At 45.0% G+C, this 14,636-nt stretch overlaps 1 protein-coding gene across 6 annotated transcripts in view; it reads right to left on the bottom strand.

Annotated features, from left to right (window-relative positions):
• The window catches only part of DAGLA (diacylglycerol lipase alpha), a 76,096-nt gene extending 62,495 nt beyond the window's left edge, over positions 1-13,601 (bottom strand). For 2 of the 6 annotated variants that reach the window (XM_041129114.1, XM_041129115.1), the window contains exons 1-2: positions 13,476-13,598; positions 7,733-7,852 (exon numbers count right to left, since the gene is read on the bottom strand). The gene's annotated coding sequence lies outside the window, so the exon portion shown is untranslated. Of the gene's footprint in view, positions 1-6,451; positions 6,578-7,154; positions 7,170-7,732; positions 7,853-13,475 lie in introns of those variants that run through there. The other 4 variants (XM_030038404.2, XM_030038406.2, XM_041129117.1 and 1 more) reach the window with 3 other exon arrangements.
• Between the last annotated feature and the right edge of the window lie 1,035 nt (positions 13,602-14,636).

The raw sequence follows: 14,636 nt of genomic DNA, 5'->3' as shown, positions 1-14,636 counted from the left end.
GCTCATCGCCATGAGCACAGAGGAGCAGAGGCACTACAGCAGGCAGGGGAACGCCATTAACCTAGACAGAGAAGCAGAGCCTCTGCCCTAGCTCCTCTCCGGGCTGTCACAGCAGAGCATATACATAGATATATTCATGTTTATGTTGTGCATGTATGTGCGGACCTACCAGGACTTAAATGCTCAGCCGCACTTTTGGCTGGATCTTGGCCATGGCACTGAAGCAGCCTTGCCTCCATTTGGCTACCAGAAGTGGCAATCCCTAACAAAATGTACAATAACAACTTACTCTCTGACCCAGCCAGTTAGAAAAGGATTTAGAAAACAAAAGCATTATCAGGATGGGAGTCAAAGAATCCAGAAGTGAAACATCAAATAGGAGACTCAGGGGAAGAAGTTGAAGACACCAAATGAGTACAGCAAGAGCCTGCTGCTTTAACACCCCTCCCTCAGCTGACAGCAACCAGGCATCATGTTCCTGCTCCAGGCTGCCAGCAAAGGCTGCAGAGTGACCTTTGTGCTATCCATCTCTGGAGAACACAAGAGCCATGTACCAGAACCACACACTGAGAACTAATACTCAGTTTTTCTTATAGTGCCTACAAATTTGACATCCCAATTTTAGGGAAATCTGAGATAAAATTTTGTGATTTTGCAGTCAAGAACAGAAGCTCAAAACCCCCACATTTCTAGGGTGGGATCCCCCCTGCCCCTCCTCACCCCCCCCAAGGAAGCTGAAATCATGTTCTCTAAATAGTTCCAAGTCTTCAGCAAGCACCCTCAGTATGAAGGCTACAAAGGAGGCAGAGCTATTCTTTAACAGAAGCACTTAAATTTTTCTGCACACCTAAGTGATCTTAGTTCAAATTGCATTTTACAACATTGGTAACACAGAAAGTGTGAACGCTATGAATAAACAGTATTATTTGCACTAAGCACAGTGAAGTTTTTAAGTACCAAGCAAGTATCATATTTAATGGCCAGCTACCAACTAATTGAAAACCCATAGTTATGGGGGTTGGGAAGACTTGACAGCTATCCCCCTTATAATAAAATAAGAGACAGTAACCTAAAGGCAGGAGTCCCCAGATGTGCTAGCCACAACTCAGCCACAGCACAGCTACAGTGGCAGAAGTGGCACTGGAAGTTCACAAAGGGAAAAGCTCCACCAAGCACAACTGCTTCAACCAGGGCCCCAACACCTTTTTTTATCACTGCACCAGAAAACAGTACTCACCATGGCACAGACAAAGCATCCCTGTGCAGTCTCAAACACCACACTTACTGCTCATATGATCGGCAGGTGTGAGCCACAGTCCTACTTTTGCTCACTGGTCATATTATGTTGACTTTCTAACAAAGAACCAGGATGTGGAGCTAAAAAATTTTGTATATACAAGAACGTTAAAGGGAACTTCTTCCAAGAGGTAAGCGCAAAATGATGGGTTTTACTCACCTGACAAGGTCCATTTTAAGACCAACACCCCTTCTTTCCCTGAGCCTTTAACTACCATGACAAACTGCCAAAGCCACCAGATTTTCTCTCTTTTAAAAAAATAAAGCTGTTGCTGGTGACCAGGAATTGCACCCATCCAAGAGCCAGAAAGGCACCACCCCTAGGCAGGTGCCTGCTTTCCACTGAATTTAGCTGGAAACAAAACACTTATTGTTAGAAATCTAAACCTCTTCATTACTCAAGCTCCTTTCTTTTTGCCATTTCATTTTCAATTTACAGACAGAGCAACCGAACTTTGGGACTGCAATTCCTCTTAGGTCACATAAGGCAGCTGTTTTCCTTGATACACCATGAATCTTATACCACCCAACCTTTCTGAACAGGGAGAATCTACTTACAGCATGTCGGCTGATCTCCCCAGGAAGAGAGGCATGCTAGACAGGACTGGGCAAAGTCCTCCATTTGCTAGGAATTGCTTTAACAACAGGCTACAGCTCAGCGCAGTGAAAACAAAGCCAGATGTCTCTGCCCTGAACATCTTATCTACTTTAAATGGGGTGGTAAAAGTGGATTCAGAAATAGTTTAGTCTGGAGCATTCATTCAGACTGGGTTACTAACCCTGCTCCACAAGCACCACTGCTATGTGGAACAGAGCTGTGTTTGCATTCTCATCCAGCAGACATGTGCGGTCTTTTTGCTGCCCCTTGCCATACAAAAAGAGCACTGAACTGCTGAGTCAGTAAAACAGCAGCAGGGTGGACTCATGCATCTCATTGTCCAACTTGTAATTAACTCTGCGGCCATGGAGCAGTGAAGCAGCCTTGAAGACACTGCACAAAATCCTGTCTCCTCTTCAGCAGAGAAAAACTTGCAATCAGGAGCCAAATCGGGGAGAGAATGAATATTAGTTTCCCACTCAAATCAGAAATTAAATCCTTTTCCCACCTTTCTTGACAAATCCCCTTATAGTTGAGAATTCAAGCCCTTGCATCTCCTATCTGTTCCCATAGGAACGTAAGAGCCACAACTGCTTCCAACCTCATCTCCTTTTCCAACAGCAGAAATACCTAACGAAGTCTTGGTAGCCTTGCTCCTCTGCAGCAGAAACACTATGCATATTTGAAGAAAAGATAAAGATAACACTTTTCTCATCTATTCTACTCCTGCTCCCTACAAAAAGGGAGCAACAGCCACACCGTCCTGAGGGCCAATGAGTCTTGGATAATCATATCTTCCTCCCTTTCCCTCTCTCCTAATAGGCATCCATCACTTTTTTCCTCTTAAAAAAATCCACAGTTTACACAAAAACTCCATTGTGAAATGCAAACTCCTGGAAAATTCCTGCACAGAGGCAGCAGTCAGGTGCAAAGCAGTTGAGCAAACACCAGCATATTCATCTAAAGTACAGGGAAACAAATGGATGCATTTTCTGGAAACAGGATCTCCTGCTTCTCCAGGCTTGGACAACCAGGAGTTCCAGTATCCCACCCTCTGGCACTGCACCTTCTCTGCAGTGAGAGGCTTGCACATCCAGATGTGAAAGCAGAAGACCAATCTGCAGTTCATACTGTCAACACAAAAGTTGCAAGCCCAGACATACTGGTATGATGAAAGTAGTCCAGAACAGAACAGGAAGAGAAAAGGGGGTTCACTTGCACTCCCCACCCAAAAGACTTCCTCAAATATTGACATTAAATGAAGCATGTTACTGAAATAGTGCCTGCTGAAAGAACTGAAGGTTCAACTTACTCTTTCTTCAGGAGCATTTAGCCCTTGTGGTCTAGACCAGAGGCTCAAGAGCTGTATTTTCACATGCTAGTCAAGAGGGAGTGTTTTGGCATAACATCAGGTAACTTACAGTCCAATGGTTTGCAAAACAAATCTATGTTAACATTGAGATTTTCATGTCATAAATCAGGTAATTTAAAGTGAAAAGGTTCCCGATTGCTTTAACCGCACCCTTTCATGCTTTTGCACTCAAAAGGATTTCATTTCACAGCCACAATATACAGAGCAGTGACACAAAACGTAAAAGACCTGCAGCTACAGCAACAGGAACCAATGCGATTTCTTCCCTTTCAGTTCAACTGTGTTATTTTCCAAAAAGCATGCCTCCTTGTCTAGTACTGCAATCATACAGATGAAAGGTCTTATTCCTTATGAACACATTTAAGTGGGAAGCAAGACTAGAGCTTTCTGTCTCTTGCTGTCCTCTGTTCAATTAAAAACCCATGCATTATACTGCTTTCAAGTCTTTTTATTTATAACAAATGAAAAGAGTTAACTAAAAAAGAAAGATAAGCAGAGCAGCCAGAAAACCAGGTTTTCATAGGATAAATACAACAGCAGCTAGGGACATAAAGGACACCGACTTGTCCATTGCACAACATTGCAATGTTTTAAGAGAATAATTAGCTGAGGTAGCTCAGAGAAGGACAGTCCAGGATACTCGGTGTTGGAGACACTTCCATGTCCCCTTGGGCAACTCTGTCCTCTTCCTCAGCCTACACAGCCAACTTACCTCAGAGTAGCTAACACAAGCACCCTGTACATCCAGTAGTAGCGGTCACGTAACTTTAGAAAGTAATCTAACACTTCGTATTAGCATGCATACTCGTTTCAGAGAATAAACACAGTGATTTTCCTTCCACTCTCGACTCAAATATTTGAGAGTTCAGAGTCACTAAAGCAGCTCCAAACAGATCTGCTGCTTCGCCTCCCCAGCTTCTACAGCATAACCTCAAAATGCAGAATGGCAGCAAGTCCTTATCAGGCTTTCAGTTCACATTGCACACAAAGGTTCAAGTCCCACAAATGCTTATTTCCTTTTCTTGTCCCTGATGCTGGACACTTCCATCATCAATTTATTTCTCCACTAATGCCTACTGTCTCAAAACATCCATTTAACCTCAGCCAGGCACCCCCCAGCTCCTCCATCAGCAGGCCCAAACACACACAACAGCGCAGGAGAACAAGGATGTGACAATCTGTCAAAGAACACACAGCACCAGGCTGAATTCTTCTGCTCTTTACCACTCCCAGTAGAAGGAAAAATCACTATTTCTGTGGTGATATCATCCCCTTGAGGACCTAGTCAGGGTAACTAATCACAAAATAGGTGTTGCATGTCCCAAAGAATAAAGGTCAGATGCAACATACCTTAGAGTTCCTAACCAGAGGCTTTCAAGCCATTCCAGGAAATGAATACTCAAGGAGCCAGTAAAACCAGGGACACAAAACATAGGTTCCTTGCACTATGAAGGGCATGGGTAGAGTTGTTCACTTCCCCAACGCACGTCTAACCACTCAGAAGTACATGGCATGCACATATACAAATACACATCCTGCAAACTTGCACACTAGATTATAGAGAAACTGCTAAAGTATGCATATTTTTGTTTCTTCTCCCCAAATACCCACTTACCCAACTCACAGTGGATTGATTTTCAGGCTTTCTGCCCACCCCTCCCTGAACAAGCTTACAGACACACCCCCCTTCATTGGGGCAAATTAAACATACTTGACACTTCTGGGCTTGCATGCAAACTCATACACCACATACTCCAAATTCACAAACTCTGTAAATATTACCAGCAGGCTCCCACAAGGCACTTCAGATGCATGCACCACACTTACTCAGCCACCCGTTCACAGAAGAACGAGCATTTTCTGCAGCATCCTACGTGGTTCCCACCTCCAAAACCGCCTGTACTAATTCCTCCGCCCTCACCCAAGAGAGAGACAAAGTCAGACCAAGACTTTAGAGAATCGATAAATTCTCTTTCCCACCAGCAGAGAGCTGGGGTCCTATTAAAGCAAGGTAAAATAATAGTTACATGCAACCAGCAAAGTTCTTTATCTCAGACTCTTCCAGGCCAGTAACATTTGGAAGAACCAAGGACAACACTGCATTTGTGGATGTCCCCATTTCCTATTGAGTTAAATTCAATTATGGCCCCTGAGGTGTTCAAAAGGGTTTGCTCTCAGATCTGAAGAAAGCTTGTTCCTTTTTTTATTTAAAAAAAAAAAATCAATGAGGATAAAGAACTGTTTTACAAAAGCAAAGTATTGAACCAGGAATAGGCATGAAATTTAGAGGGGAAAGGGCTTCTGGAGAAAGAAGCCCATGGCTTCCTGCAGAATGAAGTTTTACCACTAGAATTACACAAAGGCATTTTGCCCTGCGCTCCTCTTGTGTCACTGAAGTTCGAGGAAAGCTCCACTCTTTCCGGTTTTAGAACATGCACGTAACATCTCAGGAAAGGCATCTCTCGCTTCCTATGCACTTCATTATTCATCTGCCAAATAGTTTTAGCCCCATATTAACCTCGGAAGGAAAACTTGAAAAGAAAGAGCAGCCTCTTTCTCTGCTAGAAAATAAGTGAAAATGACAAAGGTGAGGGGAAGAGCAATCCCACAGCACACAGAGAATCTCTCAAAGAAATCTGTCATTATTCTCTATTCAGGAAAGAAAAAGAATGTACACTGTAACAGGAACTTAAGAGAGAACTTCAGTGGCAAATTACTGCTTCTTCATTTTCTTTTAAGGACTTAACATCCGCCATTCAGCAGAGCAAATGGTAACTTTTTTTGCTTCCTCTGAAAGGGGATCACAGGCACATTTCTCCTCCAAGCAAAAATACAGAGGTTCATATCTGAATGCTCTCATTTAGTGAAGCAGTTGTCATTAGCGGATGCTTGGATACCATGGAGATGGTGACAAACAACTGAATCAGAACAGAGTCACAAAAAGGGTACTGTAGTTTAAAAGGTTAAATCTGGCTGAGAGGTAAAGCAGTCAGACAGGACTGCTGAAATGGAAGGACACATCATCTTCACAGAGATGTCCTGGAACAAGAGACAGACCACTGGCCAGAAAAACTGCCATCTCCAGAGTGTCTGAGGCTGAAGTTCTTAAAGACCGGCCGGTGCACTTTTAAAAGAGGTCTTGTTTTGAGTTCAACAGCAGACAAGCAAAAAAGCGATCCACTTACTGTTCCAGAACCATTTAGCAATGGAGAGTTGCAGAGTTCACTTCATTTACTACTTGCCACATCTGAATTTTCAACCACCAAAATCCGAGTTGTGTTTCAAAAAGGAAAGAACATACATTTTGGACCCTGACAAAGACAAGACAAGCATAAAGGGAAGTTATTAGACAGCACTAGGTTGCATTTCAATGAAGAACACTTAAGGAGTCCTGATATGACCAAGAAATAGAGTATGCAAGACAACACAGGAAGGTAGGATTCACTTTATTCGGGGCGGTCATAGGCTGGCTGAGATGCTGCAAACTCACAGGAAGGAACTGACTTGCTCTTATTTTATGGGAGGTGAAAGAGTTAATTTCCCATGAGAGAAAACAGCACAATTTTGCAGGATCATTTGGCAGATCACATGGGGAAGACAAGCCTCCAGAAGCTCAGACTTTTGAGCTGGAATCTATATTCCAAAAATACATCAAGGCTGTATCTATGGCTGTAAACACCAGCAAGCACATTACGCAGATCTGTGCCAAAAAGACAAGCCATGACACCATACCAAATTTCATTCTTCTTTCTAAAAGATGCAGAGCTGTGTAAATTCCAACTTCTAACAGAGATGGAGCAGCATAACAGACCTGAATGGAAACCTTTCAGTGTAGAAATGCTCTGGAGCTTTTTTTCAAACCAGCCTCACCATTTCTATTGTACTTACTGCAATGAAACTGCAAGGTCCTGAATTTCCCTGTTTCTTCCTATTATCCAGTTCAGTTTTATTTAAGGTGGCCTAAAGGATTCAGCATTTTATTTGCACATTTGTTCTTCAGAAAAGAATAAGGACTCAGTCTAGAAGCTGGCCTGGATCTAAACTCAGCACCTCTCAGGTCTGTGCTGATAACCATACATCTAGACCAACAAATCCAAGAAGAAACAGTTATTACAGAGGAAGACAGACATGGCAAATGCTTAGAGCATGTATTCACTTAAGGTAGCCTTCTCATATTTATCAATTAGCTAATTACTCCTAGTAACCATAAACACTGTTTAAAATTATCTTACTGTGTGTTCACAAGAAGGAGCATCTCATACAATCAATTTCAGTATCAGCAAGTCTCTGCTCTCATTCAGCAAAGAGTTACAAGCTCTTCAATAATATGACACTCATTGTTTAGATGGTCCAAGCAAATCTTCCCATCGTGCACATCACAGAGCACCAAACCGTATCAAATAAACTATCCCACCAGCAACAGTGGGAGAACAAACTCCTGAAAAGGATCGTGAGTGCTTACTCACCCCTAAAGACGCCAATGCCCGGACAGAAACCAGAATGCTGAGGAAGAGGGACTGACACCATTCCTGTGCCTGACAGCTTTCTCAGCTAGTACCCCCTCAGGGGACAAGGACATTCTCACTCTGAGGAAAAAATCAGAGAAAATGGAAGTCCATGCAGCAGCACAATCCTTTATCTACAGGAAGGAGCTCACAAAACTTCTTCTGAAACAGCGGGCATTTAGAAAATACACACAACACACGAGAGGCACAAACTCCACCCACGATAACCCTACGAGCAGTCCTCTGCAGGTATGTGCTAGAAGAGGACTTTTCATCACCAGATTACTGCTGATGCAGTGATGTAGATCTGTGCATAAGGTTATTCAAATGAGATCAGTTTAAACAACTCAACAGAAGACAACTTATCTTACTAGAGAAGTTAGTTGCACTGGGTTTTTTATCATTGCTTGCTGAACAGCACCTTTGCCTGACAAAACAGCAAGTGAACACGAGGAAAATTACAACTTTTAAGACTCTAGAATGCTTCTTGTATCCTGTTTTCAAGGAGAAATTCTTATTAAGGTCAGAGACATCACTGAGGAATCCACTTGTTTTAATTTCACACAAAGGGAATACCGAGAACCAAAGTAGGCTGGCTACTGAGTTAATAGCTTGAACTGAACAAAACGCCATGAATTCTCACGCAAATGTCCATAGACATTTGTAGTCAACCTGAAGGAGACCAGAAGGCCAGGCCTCCTCAAAGAGGGACAGAAACTCCAACGGAGGGGGAGGGAGGAGGACTTCCAGGGGTCTGCAAGAGTCTACAGAATCACTAGCCCAGTTAAAGGAGCATTCATGTAAAAGCAGACAGACTGGAAGCTTGCAGGTTAAGAGCCCATGACAAAACTCCCTGTTAGTCAAGCAGTCTCTGCTTGCCATGCAGATTTTCTACTCTTGCTGCAAGGAAGAGAAAAATAATCAGCAACCTTTTTTATTTAATCATTTAGCTTGACATCTTTTCAAACAAATCCAGTGTATAAGCTAAGGGACCTACACCCCTTTCACTGGAAGGGAGAAAAGGATAAAAAGGAGGAAGGAAAATAACAGAAAAGAAGAAATGACTGAAGATAGAGGGCACATTTTTCTAAAGCTCAGTAGGAATTCTACCTCTTATTTGAACTCATCAGCAAGATACAGCAGCATTATGCTTTGCATTTAAACACAAATTTTGTATGCATTTACATTAGGATATTCCACTTTATGTTACTTCTAAAATACAAACACATCAGTTTTCACATGCGTCATTACCATGCTTTAAAAGCTTGTAAATGTGCTTCAAATAGTTAATTAAATAGTTCACTGTATTTTAGACTTTTTTTTTTTTAATAGATCAGTTATGGTTACATTCTTACATACACTTAGTTTATAATGAACTTAGGATCAAGATACCAGGCACCATGACTTAAGCTCATGCACCCAAACAAGCAAGCAGAATAAGAGTGCTTAGCATCTTGCACTACAGAATTATAGGCAGAGCAATTGCAGCTGTAGGAGACAAAAAACATATTGTATTATTGGAAAGCAGAGTGAGATCTAGTAAGCAGGATCAACATGGTTGCACAAAAGGAGCAGACTCTAGAGTCTATTTCTGTGCCCTGTGAGTAGACTATCAACTCCCAACTATACTTGTGCTCTTAAAATACATAGCAATTTGATTTTAGTTTTCCAGTAGGCAAACTTTTCCATTTCTTATGAAAATCAGAAAAATAATTTCAGTTTCTTCCATCTTAAAAGTTCAAAGCCAGACAGATACTGCACCTGGCAAATTTTCAAGATTTTTCTTCTGATTTCTCTTTAGAAACACACAAAGTATTAGCTTGGAAGTAAAGGAATGGAGTTCTAACTTAGAAGCATCACAACGATTCCCACTACAGTGAAACATGTGCCATGTATGTTTGTTCTGGAAGACTTAAATTACAGTATCACATATGTGCAGTGCAGAATAAAGAAAATATCTGCACAAACTAGCTTCAAGTTAAAAGTCTGATTTACGCAAAGAATCTATTCCAGCAAGAATAAACATCCCAAAGCTATCCACAGATCCCAAGAGTCCATTTGTCACGCTCCTGATAGCACAAAGGGCACTTTCATAAACTCCTTTCCCCTAGCTCTCTACAAGCAGATGAAAATAGTTCCACTCTTCCAAGCATCTCAATTGCTGTCTCTTTAAATGTAACTTCCTCAAACTCCAGTACTGAATCCAGCTCAGGATGTACTTATTCATCTGCTGGATCACTGTCAGAATCAGAGAGACTGCTAGCTTTAACCAAGTATTATTTACTGCTACCTAGGTGGCAAGCTGAAAAGCAGAGTATGCTGTTTTCTCAGAGGAAAAGCAGAGTGCAGGCAGACTCCCCAAAGTAAAAGCTGCTTGTTCTAGGGTAGATATAAAACTTTGCCACCCAAGGAAAAAGTCTCAAACATCCTTCCCCCATCTGAAGACAGAACGAATCACTGCTGGTTTAATGCAAGAAAGTTTACTAAATTGCCAGCAGGCCTGTAAATGACTCAAAGCCTCACAGGCTGTTATCCCCCCCAAAGCTGAGCAGCATACCAAGCACGCTGGGGTTTACTCTCTCAAGTAGCAGTCTTGCATCTCCTACAGGTCTCCAGCTTGCTGTTCCTTGCCTGGACAAGACCCACAAAACCAAGATTGGTATTTATGTTGCTTTAAGGAGAGTTTTCCAAGTCACAAAGGCTTGGAAGAAGTGTGTAAGTCTTGTTTGCAAATCCGTTCAATTTTATTGCAACTCAGAAACCAAAGTGACCTAGTTTTGATGAGCTAATGCAAAATTAATTCACTTCTAAGATGAGGTTGCACAGGAAACACCCCTCTGCCCATTTTTATACTTGGCAGTATAAAATGCCATTAAACATCTGTACCTCCAGCACCCTAGGATTAAAGGTCATATCACAAATAGAGACATGACTTGAACTTCACATGGATTACATGGCAACTCACAGCTCATACACTCAGATCCCGTGGGGAATGCCAAACTGTTTTACAGAGGGAAGCAAAGACAGGTGAGACTGATAAAAACATGCAAGTCTAGTGGATCTATCAAAGGGCAGCTAGAGGGCTTGCATGTTTATGTCTCCGGTTTCTGGTTAGATGTACACAGTGTTTAAGGGATACATAAAAATCTCTTCTTAGAACAAACCAAGGTGGACATAGCACAAAGAATGTGACATTTATATTCCCACCCAAAGTCCAGAAGCACATTGGTGCATTTACATACAAAGCAGATTTTTTTTTTTTGTCATAACTATTTGTTCATAGGAATTTTGACAAAGTTCCATAAAAAGTAAAACTCTGACAAAATTTAGTACAATGCAAACACACTGAGTATCTGCTGAAGGCAGGGCTTCTCAACACTTCTAAACAGTCTGATATCTACTTTTTTTTTCTTCTATGAAACAGACTGACAAGTATTTTGGTTTACCCTATTTCTCTTCTCTAATTTTTTTTTAACATAACTTTTTGTCATTGGAGGGAGTCTTTTCATCCTTCCCACTGTTCTTCCTGGAGCACACGTTTCTCAATTTTAACCGCTCAGATCACAGTGTTGCACAACTGTTCCTTCCTAGGACTCTAGAAGAGGAACAGGTGGATGCAGCACAGTGAAGTTTGCCTTTCTCATTGCCCACTTCCCAGCAGTGATCAAGCTGCCAGGGGCTTACAGCAATCCTTGTTTCTGTGACTTCTGATTTGGTTTTGCAGATAGCAGTCAAAAGGATCCAGCCCAGTGCCTTAAGTTAAAGTGGAATCCTGACCAAATCTGGTTTTACAGATCAGCGCTATCAAAATCAGTACCAGCAATACATATGTAGTTTATGTCCTTGAGTCTGTGATTTTGACTCTGTAGCATGTTATGGAGGGAGTAAAATTTTTGTAAAACAGCAGAGATGGTAACTCCCAAATCTCTTATTTAAATACAGATTTAAAGGGGAACATTTGTCCTACTCCTTTCTGAAGGGTTTTGGTTACACAAGTTCCAGGCTATATGCATTATTTACCACATCGCAGATGCTGTTCAAGTTTCTTGTGCCTTTTAGCCACTACTGGGCAGCCTGTCCACTACAAACTGACACATATTCACTGGGCTGAGCAGTAATCTAATCAGCAGCTTTAAGAACCCCATGTAACTTTTATGACACAGAAAGCTAACACCTAGGACAACAAATAACTTCACCCAGATAATGTTTTCTATTTAGAAAGGTTTCCACCAGTGCCCAATAGATATTCCTTCCTCCCCAATCACAAACTAACCTCCTTAACAGTGTAGACACTTCCCCACTGCATACACATTTCACTGAAGCCAATGCCATAAAACCCAGAGATTAAAGACTCAGTCTTTACAAAAGCCACTTCCTACAATTCCATTATCTCCCAACCACGACTATTTTAAAAACACTCAGCCTGACCACACAAGCTCAGGGACACTGAACCCCCTGTTCAACCAGAAGATGACAGTGAGCAGGATATAGCAACTCATCACCAGGTAACACAAGGTTTTGTCCTGGCAGGTGAGTAATTGCCTTCCCACCTTGGCAGAGGTTATACTTTCCCTCAGAACCATTTCCTTTAACACGCTGGCTAATCCATCAAACAGAGATTTGCTGCTTTCAGTATGCAACACTTACAAACACTCCAGCGTCCCAGAAGCTGTATATACTGTCTTTGGCAATCACCGTGCTGTCTCCCACCTGGAGCCAGCTATACATAGCAACCCATGTATCAGGACCTGCAGACTCAGCAATCCCCATTCCTATATTTCAAGTGACAACTGAAGCCTGTCCCAAACACACCGGCAGATACCAATTCCCAGAATGGGCACAGCATGAATTCTGGCTGAGCAGTCTGGCAACGTCTCAGCTATAAGATCTGAAAGCGATATAGCCTTTACTTCTACAAGCATGCAGGTCTCTGTGACCTTAACTGGGGATTTCTATGGTCAGGGCTCATCACCCACTGTGGCAGATCCACATGGCAGAAGTACTTTTAGTGCCAGGTAACCGTTTCAGATACCCGCCCCTGTAGAGAAGTAATAAAGGCTGAGAGAAAGAATCCATGTGTCACACCCACCCCTCTACACACCAACAGCTTCTCCCTGCACGATCAGACAGCAACGCCTATCCAATCCCCCACCGCCAAGGCCAGTTTGGACCAGGGTCTTGGGTCCCAGTTCTGACCCCGCCATCAGCCCTCGCACCTGTCTGGGGCAAAGGCCCGCCTCTTTCTGTAGGGTGCAGGCCACATCGCGAGGAGGCCCTCCAGCTGGAAAGACGCGGTTCCCGCAGGAGACAACCACCCGCACCGCCCCTGCTCAGCCGGCCCACCGTCTCCCCGCAGCCCGGCAAAGAAAACGTTCCCTCCGGCCACAGCTCCGCCAACCCCACCCGCACCTGCCAACCGCTTTACCCGACCAGGGCGGGACAGAACAAAGCACCGCCGGCACCCCCAGCCCGCACCGACTCCCGCTTCGCCCCTCAGTGACACCCCCCCTCCGCGGCCCGCCGGGACCCCAACACCTGCCTCAGCGGCCTCTTCCCCTCACGCCCCGCGGGGACCTGCCCTCCCGCCGCAGGAAAGGCCCCACCGGTGCGGAGGGGGGGGGGGGGGCTGACAGCCGTCCCCGCCCCCCCTCCACTGCCGGGGCCGACCCAGGGCGCGGGGGTCACCGCCGCCCTCCCGCCTCACCTCTCTGCCGCCGCCGCCGCAGGCCCAGGGCCGCCGCCACCGCCACCTCCATCCCGGGGGCCTCGCGGCCCCCCGATTCTCTAACACCGCCTCCGCCCGTGCAGGGGCCGCCCCCGCCCGTGCCGGGCCGCCCACTGCGTCAGCTTCGTAAGGGCCGCTACGCACCCAGCGGTCACCATGGCGACGGCTGGGGCGGAGGGGAGTGAGAGAGAGAGCGCGCGCGTAAGTACGGGAGGCGGCGGCGCCCCCTGGCGGGCCTGTGGCGGCGGCGCGGGCGGGCCGGGCCTTCCCGCTGAGGGGAGCGTTCCCGCCGCTGGCCCGGCCGCCCTCGCCCCTCCACACCTCGGGAGCACCCGAGCCCAGCCAGGGTGTCCCCCGCTTCCTTCACCATCATCCCCTGCCTCCCCCTGAGAGAGAGCCCGTTCCCTCCTCACTGCCAGCCCCCAGCCTGGGGTTCCATGCCAGGCCTGTGGCAGCCGGAGCTCCCCTCATGCCACTGCGGGCTTCGAAGCGGCTTTTATTCCCTCACAGCAACACCATCCACTGCTCTCAGGACAGCCCCAGCACCGCCTTTCTGAGGGAAGACGGGCACGCCTGGCTCTCTCCCAACATCCCTTCCCTGAGAAAAGCCCCCCAGCACAACATGGAAGCCTTCCCTCACGGAGCCTCTCCCTCTGCTACAGCCTGCCAGGGCAGCTACCAGCTACACACAGCCTTGGCACCCCTCTTTCAATCCCCACCATGGATAGCAACGCTTTACTATCACCGGGCTTGAAATTTAATCGCCCTTTAATCAAAAGGGCTTCAAAACTGTAACATGACTGAAATGGAAATAAGGTTTCCGCTGTCTGTAACCACTTAGAGCTCTGCGTGGCCCAGGCAGCCGGTGGTCTCGGGCAATCCGAGTGCAATGGCCTCCTGCTCTCACACACACACACTTACCAGCAAAATCCTGATAAGGATGGACTCGCCGTAACAGCCTTCCCCTGGTTATGGCATTTGGGTGGGAGAAAGGACAGCGGTGGCCCCGGTCGGACACAGCAGCGGCTTCAACGTAGCAAGTACCGAAGTATCAGCCAAGGACATAATTTAGATGCTCTTATTGCAAAAGTCTAGAAAAGTAGCAAAGAAGAAAAAAAAAAAGTCTCCCGTGGGTAGGAA

Source organism: Aquila chrysaetos, chromosome 16 (assembly GCF_900496995.4).
Source record: "Aquila chrysaetos chrysaetos chromosome 16, bAquChr1.4, whole genome shotgun sequence".
Lineage (NCBI taxonomy): Eukaryota > Metazoa > Chordata > Aves > Accipitriformes > Accipitridae > Aquila > Aquila chrysaetos.
Note: the sequence above shows the minus strand (reverse complement) of the source record. Positions and strands in the feature narration are given on the sequence as shown.